We start from the raw sequence: 22187 nt of genomic DNA, 5'->3' as shown, positions 1-22187 counted from the left end.
GGGGATTGAACTCGGATTCTTGTGCTTGCAAGGCAGGCCACCGAACTGCTGAGCTAAATCCCCGGCCCTGCCCAACTATATTTTTAACATTACAAGTGTTCAAATGTTTGGGGCAACTTTTTGGCCCTCCTATATCTTGTCTGAGTGGTAATTTTAACCCGGCTTCTTCTTAAAAATAATATCAAAAATCAAAATTACAGCAGCAATGATTGGGTAAAGGAAAAGCAGTGAGGCCACGCAAGCCAAAAGGAAGGCATCACAAACATTAGCCAGTATTAATCAACTCTTCTTTTAAGTATCTAAATTCTGATGCTTTCAAATATATTTATCAACATAAAGTTCTCATAATATAATTTCAGTAATATTTTATAGGAAAGTATCTAATATTAAGTTCTATAACTTTTCTTTGAAGATGTGAGTCTCATTTCCACAATTTCCCCAACAGCTATTTTTTGCTGGAAAAAAAATTCAAAGGCAAGACTGTTTATTTTCATGTATACAAGGAAGAGCTAAAAGCTTAGAAAACAACAGGAGAAATTCTGCAGGAATTTTGCCCAAGAAATCATTCAGACAACTAAAATGCTCTAGGCAGCTCAAACAAAGATATGGTTTCTGTGTAGGAAATGGCTCCATAAAATTGTGACAAATTGTTCCATTCACAGTCGCTCTACCAGATTTTGTCACACAGTACGAGAGACATTAATAAGTATATGTCAGCCTGTCATTCCTTCACAAAACATTCTCTTCAGGCAGATAAATAGGCATGCTTGAAGCTACAATGGGCATCTTTGTTTAAGAAGCCCTCGATTTGTAGATACATGCTGTTTGCACTCATTCACACAAAAGTCTTCATACCTGATCAAAACAACAGTGGTATCTCTTTGGAAATATGAAACATCTCTAGCACTCTCAGGGCGAGGGTGGGAAGGATGTGCAATCATAAATCACTTGAACCTTTAGCACCTGTCAGGAAGTCAAACTAAAAATCAAGTTCTAATCATACAGACTGAGTTCACTAGGGTCTCAATAACTTCATTATCCAATAGAGCAGAGATAGTTCCAAAAAATGAAGGTCCGAATTAACTTCATTGCCAACTTCAAATAAAGTTTCTTTATTACCTCTGTAGTTTAAAGAGAACTGCATAATAATTAGAGCCTGGAAACAATTCACAGAAGGGTATAAAACTGCATCACTAAAATATGAAAATTCCACTTAAGTGTAGTGTTGCGTTCTTATAACCCCAGTACTTGGAAGGCTAGAGTAGAAGGAGCCAGAGTTCAAGGCCAGTCTGGACTACATAGTTAAACCTTGTCTCAAAACACAAGAGAAAAAAAATCCTACCTTTAATAGACATAACTATAATCCACATATTATCTAGCTATGATTAAAAACTAATGGTTAGATGAGCCAACAACAAAAAAAACCTTTCCTCCTTTAATAAAAAAGAATGGTTGGACAATCTGGGTGAACGGTAATGATACACATCTCTGTGAAAAAGCAACATTCAATAAAAGTCCTCTTTTGGTATACTTAAATAGGATTTTCTTACTAGAAAACACTTGATTCACTTCCTGGGAGGGAGCAGTTTAATGCCAGAAATCAGTTTACTCAGTATTAGAGAGAAGCATTATTATTCAGCCCTTTCTAGAATTCATGTTTAAAACAATGGTTTCTTGGCTACTTCTTTGTTATTCATGATGAGTTTCAGACAGTTACTCCTGGCTGTCCATTTAGAACTCACTATACTCAAAGAAAATGTAAAATCAGGACTCAGACCCTAATAAAAGAGAGATGAAAGTAGGGAGCATATACAATCAAGATAACATTTAAGTTCTATTTTAGATTAAATCTTCCTCTCATTAACCCTTTAGTATGCTATAAAATGTTGGCATTTTGTAGGTATATAGCTATGGGAATTTGGAGATATTTCCTATTAATTTGTTAACTGCCAGGATGAATAGTTTTAACAGAATTCCTGTAACCTGCCTTCCATAGTACTACTCCCTAGTACCTAGTAGGTTTTTCTGCCTTTGGAATGAACATTCTGCTTTTCTTCTAAAAAATACTTTCTAAATATTGTCCCTCACTTGACTACACCCAGCCAGAGCTGGTCTGGGACTGGGTTTTGCAAAATCAGGGGTTTTACCCAACAATGGCTAATCTGGGTTTGGGTTTTGGCATTGTGGCCTGTAAGAACATGGAAACATTCCACTTTCCAAGTTTTCTTAACTGACTGATGACGCATCCTGAAACAAGAGTCCTTGTTTTTCTTTTCAATAACCACCCGCCCCAGCAGGATAGTCTGTAAAACCTAGTTAAAACATGTCATTTCCACTGTAACAGTGAATCAAACTAACCTTTTGCCTTTTACAGTTTGTCATGGAGCCGGTGAGTATATGAAAGGGCTTTATCAGTCTTTGGCCTGTCTTTTAATTTGGAAAGGGAACGCAGCTTTTCCGCGTTGGTTCTCCATTTGTCCTCCATGACTCTGTTCTCTTATTTTTTTTCCTAGCCAAGGAACATTAATATCTCAAATTTCTTACAGTTCTCACCCTTCATATTCTCTAAGTCCAACCCAGAACCCCAGCTCCATTCTACTCCTTCATTTACTTAGTTTACATATAGTAGCCGTATTTAACTATAATGCAGTATAATTCATTGATTCCGAGTCACTCCTGATTGTAAGAAGCATCATTTTCTTTATTCATTAAGTTTTTTTGGTACATTTTAGGTGTACAAAATGATGACATTCATCACTGGGTATTTGTATCTTTAAGTATATTTTATCTACCAACAAAAAAAAAATGAAAGTTGCCAATTAAAAATCTATGCCTGCCCCCAAATGTATGACATTCTAATTTAAGGAACTAAATTGTGAAAAATGGCTGGGCTGCTAACTCAGCATTTGTCTAACATCTGTGAAGCCCAAGGTTTGATCCTGGTACCATAAGAGAAAAAGTAAAAGTAAAAATAATTATCTTAGAATTGAACCTTGATTATTAGAGGTGAAAAGGAAAGATAGTATCTTAAAGAATTTTACAAGAGAACTTATGGAACCACCAACTTTCTCTCATTTTGTTGTGTATGTCTCTCTTCCTTTATCTGATTTCTTCACTTCAGAAATACGGTTGATGCCTATTATGTGCGGGTCCTGTGGCACTTGCTGAGCACACACAATAAACAGCAGGCAGCCTTTGTGCTTGGAGGAGCTTTCATCTGGGGAGCAGATACTGACTGGAGAATGACAGTAGCGTGCCCAGCACTGTACTAGGCAGAAGTGCGGAGTTCTGTGGAGAGCCGGGGAGGTGCCTAATGCCGGCCTGCAGCAGTTAAGGAGAGCTATCCGGAGGACAGGGTCTAGGCTGCGATCTCAAACACAAGCATAACTAGCAATTCACAGAGACAAGGCAGATGGGGAAGGGCAGGATGGACAGTCCAGGTAAAGGGGACAGGGGAAGTAAAAGAAATGTGAGCACTGTGTTCTTCAATAATTAAAAATTCAAAAAGTAAAGACGTATTCATGGAAAACATTAATTTCCTGCTTTGGACACCTCGCCTTTCATCTCTGTCCCTGACTGGTACAAAAGCATCTCCACTTCTTTCAATTGTTTGTAACTGGAGTAACCTCTATGTTATTTTTTAAGCTATAGTTCTGATTTTTATGACATAATAAAGGCCTTCATATTTTCCTTTGAGCAGTTTAGGATCAAAAGTTCAAAGATGTAAAGATAAAGTTCAGTAGCAATTACAGTAATACCAGAGACAATTGTCACAAAATCACACTCTTAGAGTATTGCACAGGCTGGGCAGGCCTGTAATCCCAGCACTCTGCAAGGCCAAGGTACGAAGATGCCCAGGCAATTTAGTGACTTAGTAAAACCCTGTCTCAAAATAAAAAATTGGAAAGGGTCTGTGGAGATACCTCAGTGTGAAAGACAAAAGTGTCAAAGAGCTATCCAGGAGCCAGGGCAGAAAGATCAGAAGTTCAAGTCTTGACCAGGTGACTTAATGACAGAGTAAGACCCTATCTCAAAATGAAAAGACCTGGGAGAGTAGCTCAGTGCAAAGGTCCTGGATTCCATCCCCGGTACCACCGGGAAGGAAAAGGAAGCATTATAAAAGATCATAGACCACTTGGAAATGTGGCAACACATTTTCCAACTCAGCTACTGTTAATACTGGTACCCTAATTCAAAATGAGAGAACCAAGTCATACTGCTCTTGCAGTTTATAATTTCAGATATTGTCAGGGGACTTTTAAATTTTTCTTCCTGTAGGATTTCACTCCTACACTTTCATCCCTTCCCTTCCTGTCTATTCTCCAACTTCTGTTGAAGCACCATTGTTGGCTGGTTAAATTGTCTTATTTAATGGGTGTAAATGCTCCAGCAGAAGAGCTGTCTTCCCGTTTTCTCCTTCTTGAGCAGTTACGGTGTCAGAGCTACTTTATCTCCCATCCCCAATGTCTCTTTGGATGTCACCCACACACAACCCTTATTTCTTTCCCTGACACCAGGCTTCGTTCTGGGATTCTCTCAGTCACACTCTTGGATTGAAATCATCCTTTTTGGGGTGCTGGTTATTCCTGCTTTTGCGGGAGCCCATCTTCTAATAACTTTCCAAGGAATTATGACGGATAGAAATTTTTCTTTTCTCACTTTAATAAGTCTCAGTATGGCTCATTTTGGCCCAACAAGACTCCCCTTGGCTCACTAGAAATTTTTGGTTGAAATCATTTTCTTTCGTGATTTTGAGAGTTTTTATTTTTAACATCTGGTGTCGATGCTGAGAAGTCTGATGCCACTATTCAATTTGGAAATTTCATTCTTTGAATGTTGTCTGTTTCTTCCTCTGGAAATACTTTTAATTTTTTCTGTATCTTTGGCCTGGGAAGGTATAATATCAGTTTTGGTGGTTTTTAGTTTTTGTTGTTTTGTTTTGTTGTACAGAATATTGAGCCTAGGACTTTTCACCTTGAGCTCTATATCCAACCCTTTTTTAATTTTTTTTTTTATTTTGACACCGAGTTTTGTTAAATTGTCCATGTTGGGTTCCAATTTGTAATCTTCCTGCCTCAGCCTCCCTGGGATTATAAGTGTATACCACCATGCCTGGCTTTTTTGTTGTCCAAGCTAGTTTTGAAATTTTGGGCTCAAGTGATCCTCCTGCAATCTCCTAAGTGTTGAAGTAACAGGTGTGAGCCACTGTGCTGGCTCTTACTTTTTTTTTTTTTTTCCTCTTTCTCTTTTTCTGAGACAAGGTCTCACTAATTTTCCCAGGATGGCCTTGAGCTTGCTATCCTCCTGCTTCAGCCTCCTGAGTAGTTGGGACTGCAGGCATGTGACTCTGCACCTTGCTAGTCATATTCATTCATTGTACTGTGCATTCAGCTTTGTCTTTCACATCAGTATGGGTAAATTTTCTCAATCACTTTATAATTTTTCTCTCTCTAACACTTTCTGAAACTCCCACTAATTAGATATGAGAGTCCCCAGACTGATTGTTTTATGATTCATATCTTATTCAATTTTCATGTATTCATCATTCCTAGAATTTATCTTCCAACTCTTACTATATATATTTTTTTTAATGGAAGGACTAGTACTGTCATAGTTTTTATTTTCTAAGAACTCTATTATCTTCATAACAACCTGTTGCTCTTTGTAGATTTATTAACTTTCAAATCTCTAGAAGAATAATAAGATATTTTATTTTGTTTAATGGTGCTGAGGATTGAATCCAAGGTCCCTGAGCTACATCCCAAGCCCCAACAGTTTTAATGTCTATTTAATCCTCTATTTCCATTTTCTTTTCATTCTTTGCTTTAACCTTGCCTTCACCTGCCCATGTTAACTGTTTTTCTTAGCTTTCTGGTGTGTCGTTCAGTCATGTTCAAGATGCAAGAACCAGGCACTGAGTGCATAACTGTTATCCAAGAACTCTGAAAGGCTGAGGCAGGAGGATCACAAGTTAGAACTCATGGACGACTGAGCAACTTACTGAGTGCCTGTACAAAAAAAATTTTTGAAAAGGGATAGGAAGATAGCTCAGTGTGAAGGCCCTGGGTTCAATGTCCAGTACTACAAAAAAAAAAAATGGAACTTGGGAGCTGGGTGGATATGTGGTGCACAGGGCAAACTTGCCTTTGGGGAGGCTTTGTGTGGACCTTATTTCTCTCCTGACCGATCTTGTAGGGCATTGGCTAGCCCATTGTTTCTCCAACCACTAGTTCTGGATGATTCAGTTTTTTCCAATGAAGTAATAACCTTCTTATTCCTTGTCTTGGGGCATCTTTCTGGCTGTGTATTCTGTGCTTGAGGGAAAGGGAACTGGAAAGGAGGGTGATGTCAAATATTCTAGCAAATACTCTATACAGCTCTGAGTCTCACTTTGCCCTTCACCATGCATAATATTAGCCATTCATTCAGTTCATCCAGTTAGTAAGTGAAGTTTTGATCTTCGGTGGTAATGACAGGAAAATGGTGGTAATGATGGATGGATTTAGTGCTCTGTGTGTGCTGGGCATTGCGCATTCGGAAGGACCATTTGATCAGTGTTCCATTTCTTGGGGAAAAGGTCTATTTTTATATCTTGCCCTCTGCTCCCTGGTCCTGCCACAGCCCCAAACCTCACCCTTCCACTGGCCACCACAGCTGTTTCTGTGTTTTTGCCCAGTGAACTGTTATTACTGTGGTTACTGCACTCCCAATGTGTGTGTAACCTTTTGGTCCCCTGTTGATTCAGTGAAGCAACTGTCACCTCTTCATCATTCAGAGACTTCCTCGGGTATCTTTCCTGAAGAAGCCCCTCTCCTGTTCTCTGTGTGCTTCAGGGCTTTTTTCACTTAGTAACAGTTCAGGGAGAGCTTGGGAAAGACAGTAAACATGTGAGTTCAGTCTTCCTTCTTTAACTAAATACCATATTTGCAATTTAGATTTGCAGTATTTCAGCTCAAATAATTCATTTAGATTATACATGGAATAAACATGCTGTCTGAGCCATAAATTAATAAAGATGATATGAATAGTATGCAAGACAGAAAAAAGTTTGAAAAGCCATCCCAAAAAATTAGAAGTATACCACCATAGCTCTCAGCTAATACCTACTCTTTGCTTTCCTTGATTTTTATTCTAGTTGTAACTTTAAGAAGATTATCTATCTAAAGAAAGAAGCTGAAAAGGAATCATATGTTAGAAAAACTTGAACCCATGCAATGCTCACCTCATCCCAAATTTTTCACTCATTTTTCCCAAAATATTTTGATACTTCAAAGATTTATTTATAAAACTTTATGCTAAGAAAGAGCTTTAATGTAGAAAATGACTGCTCTTAGCTCAGAGGACATATCTTTTTTCCTTTTCATATTCATCACTACACAACTAAACTGACAACTAAGGTTTAAATATCTTCAGTTTAATGCCAGCCATGGTGGCACATGCCTGTAGTCCAAGCCATCTGGAGGCTGAGGCAGGAGGAACATGAGTTCAACCCCAGCATGGAAAATTTGGCTAGACCACTTGAAAATTAAAAAAAAAAAACCAAACCAAGATCCAATTCCCAATCCTGCAAAAACAAAACAAAACACAACAAAAAGACACTTTATATCCTGATAGACTCCTTAAATTAGATCTAGTGCTGACTATTCTTTTGTTCAATTGTTTAGATTCTTCCTTTGCCCTGGTAACCTTCTCAAATCATGAGCTGTAAATGACATTCTACCTAGAAATGTTATCAAGCAACAAAAAAATATAAATATCTATATATGCATCCTCATAAAGAAAGGAATAGATTTTATTTAAAATGTCTTGATGAAACACTTGGAATAGATAAAAGAACCTGAGGAGCTGGGGACTTAGCTCAGTTGTTCCTCAACCTGCCTCACAAGCACAATGACCTGAGTTCAATTCCTGGTACCAAAAAATAAAAAATAAAAAATAAAATAAAATAAAAAAAGAACATGAGGACCTAGGAAAAGCAGAAGTAAAAATGATAAAGAAATATTGGAGCTGGGTGTGGTGGTACACACCTGAAGTACACACATCTCAGCAGGAGGATCCCAAGAGGACAGTGAGTTCAAACTCAGAGCTACATGGAGAGATCTGTCTCAAAGGAGAAGGAGAAAGAAGAAGAAGAAGAAGAGAAAGAGGAAGAAGGAAAGAAAAAAAACTTTTACAGTGATGCATTATTGGGACCCTTTCTGAGAGTGATTTTGTTACATGAACTCACAATTCCCAACTTGAAAATATATTATAAAGACACTATGATAAAACAGCATGGTACTGACAAAGAAAAAGACACAAGGATCAGTGCAATAGATTAGAAGATATGAAAAAAAAACTCCAGATGTACTCAGGTACCTCATCTTTGACAAAGGAGCCAACAATCCTCACTGGAGGAAAGACAGCCTCTTCAATAAATTGTGTTGGAAAAATTGGATTTCAACCCACCAAAGATTAAAAGTAGATCCTTATCTTTCACCATGCACTAAACTAAAATCCAAGTGGATTAAAGATCTAAATATTAAAACAGAAACACTAAAATTTCTGGAAGATAAGTTAGGTAGAACTCTCAAAGATATTGGCACAGGAAAAGACTTTATGAACAAATCCTCAGTAGCACAGGAACTAGCACAAAGAATCAATGCAAGAGAAACCATCAACAGAGCTAAGAGACAACCTACAATGTAGGAAAAAAATTTTACTATCTTCTTCTCAGACAAAGCACTATTATCTAGAATATACAAAGAACACAGAAAAATCAGACCTCCCAAATATAAAGACTCAATTCAAAAATGGTCATCTGAAATGAACAGACATTTCTCAAAGGAGTAAAAGCAACAAACTCATATATGAAAAAATGTTCAACATCACTGGTCCTTCGAGAGGTACAGATACACAACACTGAGATTCCATCTCACCCCAGAAAGAACAGCTGCTATTAAGAAATCAACCAATAACAAATGCTGGCGGGGTTGCGGGGAGAAAGGAACCCTTCTCCATTGTTGGTGGAAGTGCAGACCACTGCAACCACTGTGGAAATCAATATGGAGATATCTCAAAGAAACAGGACTACAGATGGGTAGCCCCACCCTCCCCTGCTAGGCGCCACCATCAATTCAGCTCCAGGAGGGCCTGTTTGGGCCCAGACCATGGGATGGGTAGCCCTGCTCTCCCCTGCCAGGCCACCACCATCGCTTCAGCTCCAGGAAGGTAGCCACACAGGCACCCCTGAAACCCCCCACACACGCTCTCAGACTTCTTCATTGTGCCAGTCTTTGGACCTACTCTGCAGAGGCAGAGGTGGTCATAAAGGGTATTTTTCTGAGCTCACAACTTTGAACATCTTTAAGGAAACCTGTAGTAGAGCTGTGTGGAGTTCAACCATTCAGGAGGTCAGGGAACTCAATCTGGGCCTTGCAGCCCGAGGTAAGTCTGTGTCATGGGGTTCTGCCATCAGCTAGCTTAGATCAGGGGTCTTGGTTCTGCACATGGCTGTGGATGTTGTATATTATGACAGCAGAGATATAGTCTGAAAGAGGCTCTTAAAATCCTTTTTTTTTTCTTTCTTTTCCTCATTCCACTGTGCAAATTCTTTATTTTTTCTGTCCTTTTTCTCTAACTCAGTCTTGCTCCACCATATTATCCCTCATCTCCCTTTCTGTTTCTGCTCCTGCCCTGACTCAGATTTCTTCTTTTATCATTTTTTCTCTTTTCTTTATGTTCTTTTCTTCTGTCATTCTACCTCACACAGGAGTCAGTGGTTTCAAGGAAAAGCAAGCCCCTATTATACTGTTAAGGGGATATATTCTTGTCCTTATACACCTACTCTGTCTATCCCTTTTGAATTTAACAGTTTCCTGAAGATTGTGTGGTCAGTCTATGTCCTCTGGGTTCACTTGAAACCTTCTCCAATTCTTTTACTTATCTACTCCTCTTGTCCTAGGTCTGTCTGAGCCCCCATCCTAAATGGTAAATATACTAATTGAAAAGTTTGTTCACTGCAGACATGTTTTGGACTGCTTGTGATTTCAATTTAATTCACCTGGTTTAAAGGTGATAGGCTAGTGACTACCACAGGTGGTCACTTTCCACATTGTGCTTGATCATATTGTGTTGCTGATTGTATCAGTTGGGATAAAGGGTTGTGGTTGATTTGAGGAGCTGTTTTCTCTGCTGTCATGAAGATGAGAATGTCTGTGGCTCATTAGAGACCCAGAAGCTAGGGCACAACTATATCAGGAAGATTTGGGTGATAATCCAGAGATTAAACAAGGACAGCCCAAAAACAAAAATAAAAATGAGAAAACACTTAAGCAAGACACAAAGACAGACTTCCAGTTCACCAATGGCAAACAGTAGGGCAAATAAGTATGAAAAGGCTGATAGTGAACCACCAGGACACCCTGAACTCAAAGCACAGAAGTAACAAAACAGATCAATCAGGCTCTAGAAAAATTCAAAACAGAACTAATTTCCCAGATAACCATAGAGATGGTGAGCAAAGTGAAAATCATGATTTGAGACTCTAGAAAAGAAACTGACAAAAAAATAGCTGAGTTCAGGACCATGATAGAAGCCACGAAGGCCTAGCATAAGAAAGAAATGGAAACAATAAATGCCCAACATAGGAAAGAAATGGAATCCGTAGAACAGATTCAAACAGATATTCAGGAGATTAAACACTCCATTGAAAGTGTATGCAACAGAATAAAAGAATGCGAAGATAGAATCTCAGATAGAGGAGATAATATTTTAGTCAGTGACCTTGAAAAGAGAGATCTCTTAAAAACAGTACGGGATCATGAGAAATTGATCCAACAACTCCTAGATGATGCAAAGAAGAATAACATAAGACTGATAAGAATTCATTAAGTAGCAGGAGAAAATACAAATGACTTTAAAAAGCTGTTTGCAGAATTAATGACAGAAAACTTCCCAAACAGAGAGGAAGAATTTGACATTCTGATAACTGAGGCATATAGGACCCCAACTTGCCACAAACAAAAAAAATTCTACACCTAGACATACAATAATCAAGATCCCAGAAACCCAACAAAGAACAAAATACTACAATCAGTAAGGGAAAAGAAACAAATCACATGCAAAGGAAAGCCCATCAGAATCACAGCAGGCTTTTCACACAAACCCTTAGGTCAAGGAGAGCCTGGACTGAGGTATTTCAAGTCCTAAAAGAAAACAAACTCCAAGGTAGACTGATGTAGCCTGCAAAACTCTCATTCAAAATAGATGGGGAAATAAGATACTTCCATGACAAAGAACACCTGAGAAACTACATGAATACCAAACGAGCACTACAAGCAATTCTAAACAGTATCCTAGAAAAAGACAATCAAGGTAACAACACCATGTGGCCCAACAGAGCAAATCAAATAGACAAGGCAAGAAACTAAAAGAAGAAGGCGAAAAAGTAAAAAGAGTCAACAAAAGGACAATAACATGACAATAATAAATCAGTGCATATCAGTTATAACCATTAATGTCAATGGCCTCAACTCACCAATCAAGAGAAATAGACAGGCAGAATGGATTAAGAAGCAAAATCCAACAATATGTTGTATACAAGAAACACAGCTAGTGCAAAAAGAAGCCCATAGACTGGAAGAGAAAGGATGGAAAACAATTCTCCATGAGACAGAAGCCCAGAAAAAAGCAGGAGTAGCAATCTTATTCACAGACAAAGTAAATTTCAAACCAAAACTGATTAAAAGAGGCAAAGAAGGCCACTACATCCTTGTAAAGGGAATAATTCAAGAGGAAGAGAAGAAAATCATAAACATATATGCAACAAATATTAATGCCCCCAACTATATAAAAGAAATATTAAGAAACATGAAAAACCAAATAAGCACTAATACAATTGTAGTGGAGGATCTAAATATGCCACTTTCACAAATAGACAGATCATCTAGGCAAAAAATCAACAATAAAATGCTAAAAATGAACCAAGCTTTTGAAAACATGGACTTAATAGACGTCTATAGAGTGTTCAACCCCACAAAATCAGAATATACATTCTTTTCAGCAGCACATGGGTCATTCTCCAAGATAGATTACAAACTAGCTCACAGAACAGGTTTGAAAAAATGCAAAAGAATCTAACTTATTCCCTGCATATTATCAGATCATAGTGCAATCAAGCTGGAGATCAATAGCACAAGAAACCATAGGAACTTCACAAACACATGGAAATTGAACAACACTCTCCTGAACAATCAATGGATCACAGAAGAAATTAAAGAAGAAATCAGACAGTTTTTACAAATAAATGAAAATGCCAGTACAACATACAGGAATCTATGGGACACAATGAAAGCAGTTCTACGTGGAAAATTCATAGCACTGAGTGCCCATGTTAGGAAAACAGAGCGAGCTCAAATAAATAACTTAATGATGAACCTTAGACTCCTAGAAAAACAAGAGCAAGAAAAACCCAAAGCTTGAACAAGAGAGGAAATTATAAAGATAAGAGCAGAAATCAATGCAATGGAAACTAAGAAAACAATACAAAAAATAAATGATCAAATACTTGGTTTTTTGAAAGAATAAATAAAATTGATAAACCCTTAGCTAATCTTATCAAAAAAAGGAAAGAAAAGGCTCAGATCCATGCAATCAGGAATGAAAGAGGTGAAGTCACAACAGATCCAACAGAAATCCAGAGGATAATCAATACCTACTTTGAGAACCTGCACTCTAACAAAATGGAAAACACAGAAGAAATGGACAGATTTCTAGATACTTATGAATTACCAAAATTGAACAAAGAAGATAAAAACATTTTAAACACCCCAGTTACAATCAATGAAATTGAAATGCAATTAAAAATTTACCAACAAAGAAAATCCTAGGTCCTGATGGATTCACAGCTGAATTTTACAAGATATTTAGAGAACTACTTCCATTACTCTTCAAACTTTTCAATGAAATTGAAAGGGAAGCAATACTTCAAACTCATTCCTGGAAGCAAGTATCGCTTTGATTCCCAAATTAGAGAAAGATCCAACTAAAAAAGGAACTACAGGCCAATCTCCTTAATGAAGATAGATGCAAAAATCCTTAAAAACATATTAGCAAACAGAATACAGAGGATCATCAAGAAGATCATACATCCTGACCAAATCGGATTTATTCCAGGGATGAAAGGATGGTTCAGCATACATAAATCAATAAATGTAATGCACTATATTAACAGAATCAAGGACAAAAATCATATGATCCTCTCAATAGATGCAGAAAAAGCATTTGACAAAGTTTGACACCCATTCATTATAAAAACGCTTCCCAAAAAATTGGAATAGATGGTCTATATCTCAACTTAATAAAGGCTATCTATGAAAAACCAACAGCCAACATCATATTAAATGGCCAAAAACTGAAAACCTTCACGTTAAAATCAGGAACAAGACAAGGATGCCCACTATCACCACTCCTCTTTCATATAGTTCTGGAAACATTAGCCATAGCAATTAGACAAGAGAAAGAAATTAAAGCAATAAAGATAGGAAAGGAATAAATTAAACTGTCATTATTTTCTGACTATATGATAATCTACATTGAAGACCAAAAAAACTCTACCAAAAGACTTCTAGACTTAATTGACACTTTTAGCAGAGTAGCTGGATACAAGGTCAACACCCAAAAATCAAAGCCTTCTTGTACAAAAATAACAGACTCACTGAGAAAGAAATTAGGGAAACAATTCCTTTCAAATAGCATCTAAAAAAAATGAAGTATATAGAAATCAATCTAATGAAAGAAGCAAAAGACCTCTACACTGAAAACCACAGCACTCTGAAAAAAGAGATAGAAGAGGATATAAGAAAATGGAAGGATAGGGGGAAGGTAATAAGGGAAAATTAAAAAATATGACAAAATGAAAAAATGGAAATAAAGTGTTTGTAAATGTGGAAGGGAGGAGGGGATGAAGGGAGGGAACGGACAAGGGGGAAAAAATGAGAACCAGGACCTGTCATGTAAAGGCACAAGATCCCAATAATGAATGTAATTGTACTGTATACCTAACATGTACCAATAAACTGAAAAAGAAAGCAAGAAAGCAAGAAAGCAAACAAGAAAGAAAGAAAGAAAGAAAGAAAGAAAGAAAGAAAGAAAGAAAGAAAGAAAGAAAGAAAGAAATAGAACTAGAGGTTCCATTTGACCCAGCCATCCCTCTGCTGGGTATTTTTACAAAAGAATTAAAAGAATCATACCAGAGTGATATATGCATACCCATGTTTATAGCAGCACAGTTTGTAATAGGTAAAGCTTGGAAACAGCCCATTTGCCCATCAGTTGGAGACTGGATAAAGAAGATGTGGTTTCTTCTATAAAATGGAATATTACTCAGCCATAAAGAACGAAAAACTAGAGTCATTTATAGGAAAATGAATATTTATTGAGGCCATACTAAAGTGAACTAAATTAAGACAGACTTACAAGTGTAAATACTGAATAGTTTCTCTGGTGTGAAAAACTAAAAGTGTAAATAAGATCCAAATTATATAATTCCATTATAATCTTATGGGACCACCACAGTATATGTGTCCCATTGTTCATTGAAACATCATTAGGTGACACAAGACTGTGATTACAGTGATTTCTAATATGTCCAAATAAGAATATATTTTAATATCTATTGAAATATATAATATAAATTTAGGATGTATGTTTATGTGTTTGTGTGCGTCTGTGGATTAATGCTACTCATTTTCATACCATCAGAAAAACCTACTATAGTCCCCAAGGTCTTGTTTGGTTGTTTACGCAATTTGCACATAGGGGTCAGAGGGAATTGGTCAAGAAAGAATGTTAAGTTTTGACTTGGCATAAAGTAGGAATGACAGGCAAGGAACAGCAAATCGAGCCATGAGTGGAAAATCTAATCCTCAGAAACAAGTGCTGCGAGCCAGCAGTGGCCAGGAAAACTAACTCATTTTCCCTTGAGAGTTGTCAAGGGAGGGAACTCAGGGTTCCACTTGGAGCTCAGAGTACATTAGCTGGCACATCTGGGTTAATTTTATGCAGCTTCTCTGAGACTTAAAAAAAATGAGCAAAATCTATAGCTGCATAGCAGAGGCTTAATTCTATAATGTCTATAATGCCTCTGCTTCTGATGAGGGAAAAAAGAAAAAGTATTCAATTTAAGTAAGGACATGATAGGAGGCCACAGGGATTCCCTTTGCTGGAAGTCTCTTGGGATAAATTAAATAACCACCCAGGGCCAGGAGACAGACATTATAAGCAGTGTGAGTACTGGATGGGAGGCTGGATTAGACATTCCTTAAGATCCTGAGAGGCCTTGCTTCTGGGAGCTATGTTCCCCAAATGTAACTAAAATGAACCTGACAATGTCCAACATCTCAAAGCTCTCTTAGCAGAGCAAGCAACAACCACACAGTAGCCCTTTTTCTTGTTCAAGCCAGTGATGGGAAATGGAAGTTTTGCAAAACCTATTCCAGGATTTCCTGTTGGATAAACTCAGTCATTCTCAAAAAACACTGAAAGAAGAAGTGAACTGAATCAGAAGTGGAAAATCTTTCACAACCTGGACAGGACTGACCAGAAGAGGAAAATCTGTCTCTTACATGGAGGACAGGACTGGGTGTTTTGTTTTGTTTTGTTTTTCTATGAAGATGATCTGCATGTTAAGTTACTGTTTGTACTTATAATGCTTTCTCATTAGCATATCCTGGTGGTTTGTATTTTAGTTCAAGAAGTCTTTATTTTAGAGATAAATCAGTAAAACGGGTCCACACTAACCTGTCATTTTCCTCTTCTATTTTGAAGCTGTCTGTATGGGAGTTAACATCTCCCAAGAAAAGCATTCAGAAAATTCCTGGTTCAGCCACTTGCTTATTTTGTGAATGATGTTTGTGGTCAGCTATAACATATATAGCATGCTTTCTTCTTATGGCTGCCTTTTTCATGCATATTTTTGTTACTTTGGCATTTTTATGGAAGTGATTAAATATTATTTGGTTTCAAGATGGTGTAGAAACTGTGGAGATAGAGAAAATATTAAGCTGATATCCAACATACAAACACCCACACAATCACAACACACACATGCTTGCAACATTCTTAAAATATGTCCACATAGTTTGTGTTGGTTCAGCCTTCTTATGCCTCTCTCTCTCTCTGTGAGAAGAAAATGAAAGTAAATATGATTTCCATTTCTTTCTAGACTTGCTTTCTAATAGAGGCTGTATTGTTTAGATGCCCAAGCCTCCTGCTTTTCCTCAAAGTTAAATAAATGTTGTAGAAATGTTTTTTCAAGTCTCATTCAGGATGATTGAAATATTTTTGTAGGGAGTCACCTTCTAAGCCATCATTAATGTTGATAGTTTTACTAGCAAGTTATTTTGCTTTAGTAACTTTTATAGAAATATTTTTTCCCATCTCAGCCCACCTCCTTTAAATACATAGAGCTAAAAGAAAGTACATTTGGAGTTTAGGTCCCAAATTCATGGCACACTGACAGCATTTACTAAGTTCCAAAAAGTATCTCCAAATAGCACAGGGTCTCTCATTCTATCAGTTTTATATGTAGTGTGATATGGAAAAAGTTGACAATTTTAGGATAAACTCTGGGGTTTTGTTGCTATTAGAAAATTCAACTTCACCTGACACTGAGGGAGAAGGAAATATGACATATTAAAACTAAGGTTCCTAGCCAAGCATGATGGCACTTGCCTATGATCCCAGCCTCATGGAAGGCTGAGGAGGGAGGATTGGAAGTTCAAGGCCAGCCTCGCCAATTTGGTGAGTTCCTGTCTCAAAATAAAAAATTTAAAATGCTGAAAATATAGCTTAGTGCTCCCTAAGTTTAGTTCCTAGTACTGAGAGGAAAACTAAGATTCATGCCAGAATAAAATGCTTCTAGAAGTTTTATAGCTATTAGAAGAGTGTCTATTCAAATATGCCATATCTGCCTGTTGATTTAACAAGAGGAAAAAACCTACTTATATATTTCCATGCTTGGAACTGTAGCTCAGCAGATATGAATAAGGTCCTGGGTTTAATCCTCAGCCCTGGGGGGTGGGGGGAAGCCCCATTTAAATACTTCCTAGAAGGGTTTAATAATGATATCTGATTTCCTTGCTATGTAATCAGTACTTGGGTCTGCATAATATTTATATCTGAAAGGAGATTACATGTTGATACATTCTTAAATACCCTATTTATATATGTCATTATACTAATTATTACTTATTAAAGGCATATTCAGAACATTTTCTTACCTAAGCATATTATCTAGCTGCTAGCAACTTGAACTAATCTTTTAATATTATTATTAAATGGGTCATAATCTACTTTCAGTTTCACAATACCTTAACTTTGGTGGGTGCATTTATCCCAGCGGAGACATAGTGTTAATCAATGCAAATGATAGCATCTTTCTCTGTGTGGTCTGCTATTTACAATTTACAGTAAGCTTAAGAAATATGAACTGTATTAAGCATCCTAAAAGGTAAGATGAGCATTAACGCAGAGCACTGTCAAATTATTTTGCAATTTAAAATTCATTTACTGAGCCTGGAATCTGTAGCTCAGAGGCAGAGTCCTTCCTTAACATGTGTGAGGTCCTAGGTTCGATGCAAAAAATGAAAAATAAAAATAAATAAAAAATAATATGATTTATGTAAATCAATTAAAAGGAAAAGCTTTTATTCTCATTTTCAAAAAAATTATGCAGCATCAGTTCTTTACAAGCACAATGTTTTGTGTAATATTCCCATTGTGATTGGCTTCTTCTCTTCTCTCATGATTACAAGACAGGTATTCTTCAAATTAGAAGACTGCCACACAGTCCCCTAGTGAGTCACCGAAGTGGACCTTTGAGGTCAGGGCTAGTAGTCACCTGCCACAGTACTGGACTTAGTGGCTGTGCTGGAGGCCAAATTCCCTATGTTCTAACACCTCTGTTAGCCTAGAAAAATAATTTTTCAACTGTGGAATATCATATTTTGATCCACCTTGTATGAAGCAATTATCCTATGACTGTATTTCCTCATTACTATTGTGTTTTTAAGTATGTTCTGCTACATTTTAAGACAATCATTTCAGTTAAATGACACATATCCTAGTTCTTTCGTTGACACATTTGCTCTTTTAAAAGTCCATGAAATTGGAGGGATTCAGACTTACATGGCAGCTCAGCTTGGGGATTATTTAATAAAACTGAATGATACAGATTCTCTACAAAGATTATTTCAGCCCCACAGGTTTTCCAATCCAAAGGATAAATTTTCTATTTAATCTGTAACATGTTTTACTTTTGTAAGCAGTACTTTCTTGCTGGCCCTATCTCTCTTTCTTCATATTTTCTTTCCTTGCTTGTAGTGAAGGCAGTTTCTTTCTGTGATTCTTGCTCAGCACTGCCATTCTTAGCTAAAAAGAACCAGATGGGCATGAAGAAACGCTAATGTTCCCTTCCACATCTCTTCTGGGCAAACCTCTTTTTTACAGTGCACAAGTGTGTCGGTTTAATGCTACTCTGAGACTTACACCAATCCAAATAACACGGCAGGAACAAACCAGAAGGATCTTATCTTTATGTCTTTTAAAAAAATCAGCTTGTTTAAGAAGAGAAAGCTCTAAAGGGAAAGATGAATAATAAGTCATAACACCTAATACAAATGGCACCAAAATAATTTTTGGACCCAGTTAAACTATTTTAGGCAATATACATTACAGAAGTACAACGCATTATAGAATTAAAGTGTCAGTCTGAAGATGGAGCTCAGGGGTAAGAATCTTGCCTAGCATACCCGAGGCCCTGGATTCAATCCTGGAAACACACACACACACACACACACACACACACACACACACACACACAGTCTAAAGTAAAGAACTATAATATAAAATGATCTTACATAATAATGCCTAAGTAATTGGAGACATAAATATATTTTATGTATGCATTCAAGGGGGGAAACATACTTAAATCCAAAGCAGCTGCGTTAATGGTTACAAGTAATTTTAAAGCTGTAGTATCTATACCCTTCTTCATTCTTCTTTATGCAATGTTCAGAAGGTCACATTTTACAGAGAAGCTGAAGGGTCATTGGGTAATCTGATTAAAATTAAAAGAATATAGCCAGGCGCAGTGGCACACGCCAGCACGCAAGAAGCTGAGGCAGAAAGATTGCCACAAATTTAAGGTTAGCCTGGGCTTCCTATCAAGACTGTCTCAAAAAAAAAAAAAAATTAGAAGAATTTGAAACTTTGCAACTTCACCAGCAATTTGCACTGAAAGGAGTTCTCTGACTTGTTTGTCACCTGTAAGGCAGAGACCATTACAGTGACCTAACTTGTGAGATGCAGATGAGGATGTTACAGTATTTTTTTTAAAGATTTTTAAACTATGAAATTCCATGCAAGTAGTTCAAAATCAACCTCATCTTCATCCAGTTCAAATATTTCCAGTTTGTATCTCTTTCCTGTTTCCCGCTCCAGTGTAGGAGCTACTATTGTTCTGAGGGGAGTGAAAGAAGCCCCAGGCCCTAAGGAGCAGCAGTGGAGTCGCCTTCTATAATCAGGTCCCGACCGGCAAAGATACCTCAGAAAGAAAATCTACTTGGAGATTTGTAGATTGATTTCCTGACCTTCTGAAGCCAGGGAAAAGAAAAACAAACTCTGGAACATCTCATCAGACAAGCACATGACAGCAGTGTGGGCCTCTCTGGGGCTCAGAAGGCAAACAGACTTTGCACCTATTTGTTCTCCTTGTGGCCCTCCGAGGTATGAAGTCGACAGGAAGGACTAGGTCATTTCGCAAATCATCTAACTTCACACTTGAATCAGTAACCCAGTGAAATAAGCACTCGGGGAGCATGAAATACCAGAGGGGCCCTGGCGCACGCGTCCGGGGAAGGCTGAACATGGAGCAGGCTGCTCCCACGACGTGGCGCTCCTGCCGCTCAGGGATGCCTGGGTCTGCGTTTTGTTTGTTTGTTTGTTTTCTATAAAATACCTCAGTGTATGAAGTTCTCTGAGACAAATCATGCAAATTCCAGAGAATGAGGTTATCATTTGTTATCTCCAGCACCCAACTGATAACCTAGCAGGATCTGGCACATCGAAAGGATGAATGAACTCGGGGGAAAGCCAGGCTCCCAAGGGGAGCGTAATCTTCCTTCGCTTCACTGTGGACACTTTAACCTATAAACAAAAATAGCAAATACACTGCACCAATCATTCTGCTCCACCAGTCTCCATTTGTCTATTTCCCTTCCATTTTAAGGATGAGCTAGATTATTTTACTTTTTGGGGTTTTTTTTGTTTGTTTTTGTTTTTTTTTTTGCCACCATGCCCGGCCCTGGGCTAGGTTATTTTAAAGTAAAGATAATATATCATATTATTTCACCCATAAATACTTCACAACACATCCCTATCACACAAAGAGGATGCAGTCACATACCATTCAAAATTAACAATAGCCAGGCTTGGTGGCTTTAGCCTGTAATCCCAGCACTGGGGAGGCTGAGGCAGGAGGATCCCTGTGAGTTCGAGACCAACCTGGGCTACATAGTGAGTTCCAGGACAGCCTCAACTACATAGTGAAACCCTGTCTCAAAAAACAAACAAACAAACAAAAATTTTAACAATAATTGGCCAAGGATTTAGCTCAGTGGTGCTGCCACCTGCCTCTCAAGTAGGACAGGTGTTCGATACCCTGTATGCCCCCCCAAATTAACAGTAATTCCTAATCTCTTTTAAAATTTCAATTTCTCTGTCTCAAAATACCTCTTTTTCTTTTCTTTCTTTTTTTTAAATTCCTTTCTATTTTTGAGACAGGGTCTTATTATGTAGTTCAGGCTGGCCTTGAACTCACTATGTAGCCCAGGCTGGCCTCAAACTCACAGCGATCCTTCTGCCTCGGCCTTCTGAGTGCTGGGACTACAGAGGTACACCACCACCCCTAGCTCAAAACATACCTTTTTAAAAAATGTATTAAGTTTATTGGTACAATTTAGGTATACATAGTGATCACATTCATCACTGGGAATTTGTACTTGCACATGATAATCTTGATTCTTTTTTTTTCCCCATGCCTCTCCCCTCCCTTTCATCCCTCTTCCCTTTCTTATTTACAAAAGCTTTTATTTTTTCATTTTTTCCTTCTTTTCTCATTTTTTCCTTTCCCGCCCTTCCTTCCCCCACCCCCAATGCCCTCCCTAGTTACCCCACCCATATGAACATTTTCTCCCTATTTCACAGTATCTATTATTCATTTTGGTCCTTATTTACACTTTCAGTTTCTCAAAATACCTTAGATAATTAACTAATATCAGAATCTATGACACATGATTGCATTTATTTATCTGTTTGTTTTTGTCTCTTCAGTCTCCATAAATCTATAGTGGTCTTTCCTATTTCACCTCACTCCGTTTTTTCATCTGTTTGTTTCTTTATTTTGAGACAGGGTCTCGCTATTGTACATCAGGCTGTCCTTGAACTTACCCTTGAGTCCAGGCTAGCGTCAAATGTGAGGCAATCCTCCTGCCTCGGCCTCCGGAGTGCTGGAATTAGACCTGTGCCACCACACCCAGCTTCCTCCCTCTGTTTTAATGGATGTGGTTTGTTGGAGAAAGCTGGGCATTTGTTGTGCCGTGTTCCACATCTGCCTGACCTGCTTGGTGGTGTCACTGAGTTTGATCTTCTACCTATGTGTACTCTAAACAGGTAGACACGTCTGTGGGTGTGATTAGAGTCAGTCTACTGCAAGGTAATTCATAGTTGGCTGCGTCCTCTCTGCTGCACCTCACAGAAGGGATCTTTTATGAAGCACCGAATGACAGGAGTCAATGTGAACTGTCTGTAGGCCAAGCATAGAATACAGCAGGGCTGGGGCCAGGGTACGGTCAGAGGTAGAACCCTTGCCGAGTGTGTGTGAGGCTACAAAACAGGAAACAGAAGATAAGGGAAGGAACGGAGAGGGGCAAGGAAGAAAGAGGTGAGAGAAAGAGGAAAAGAGCAGATTTGTATTTAGATGCTCAAATTGTACAATATACTCCCTCCCTATTCCCCGCTTTTGCTTGTGATAATGGATCTATGCTGCCCAAAACAGACCATGTACATCTGTTTTCTTAACCTAGTGCCTAGAGGAGCAGTCCGAGTTGAGTGAGTTTCGTCAGTGTTGGCTGTGTGAGAGGAAGAAT

This window comes from Fukomys damarensis, unplaced genomic scaffold (assembly GCF_012274545.1).
Source record: "Fukomys damarensis isolate Sample0158 unplaced genomic scaffold, DMR_v1.0_HiC HiC_scaffold_1, whole genome shotgun sequence".
Taxonomy (NCBI): Eukaryota; Metazoa; Chordata; class Mammalia; order Rodentia; family Bathyergidae; genus Fukomys; species Fukomys damarensis.
The sequence above is the reverse complement of the archived record's forward strand: the minus strand, read 5'-3'. Positions refer to the sequence as shown.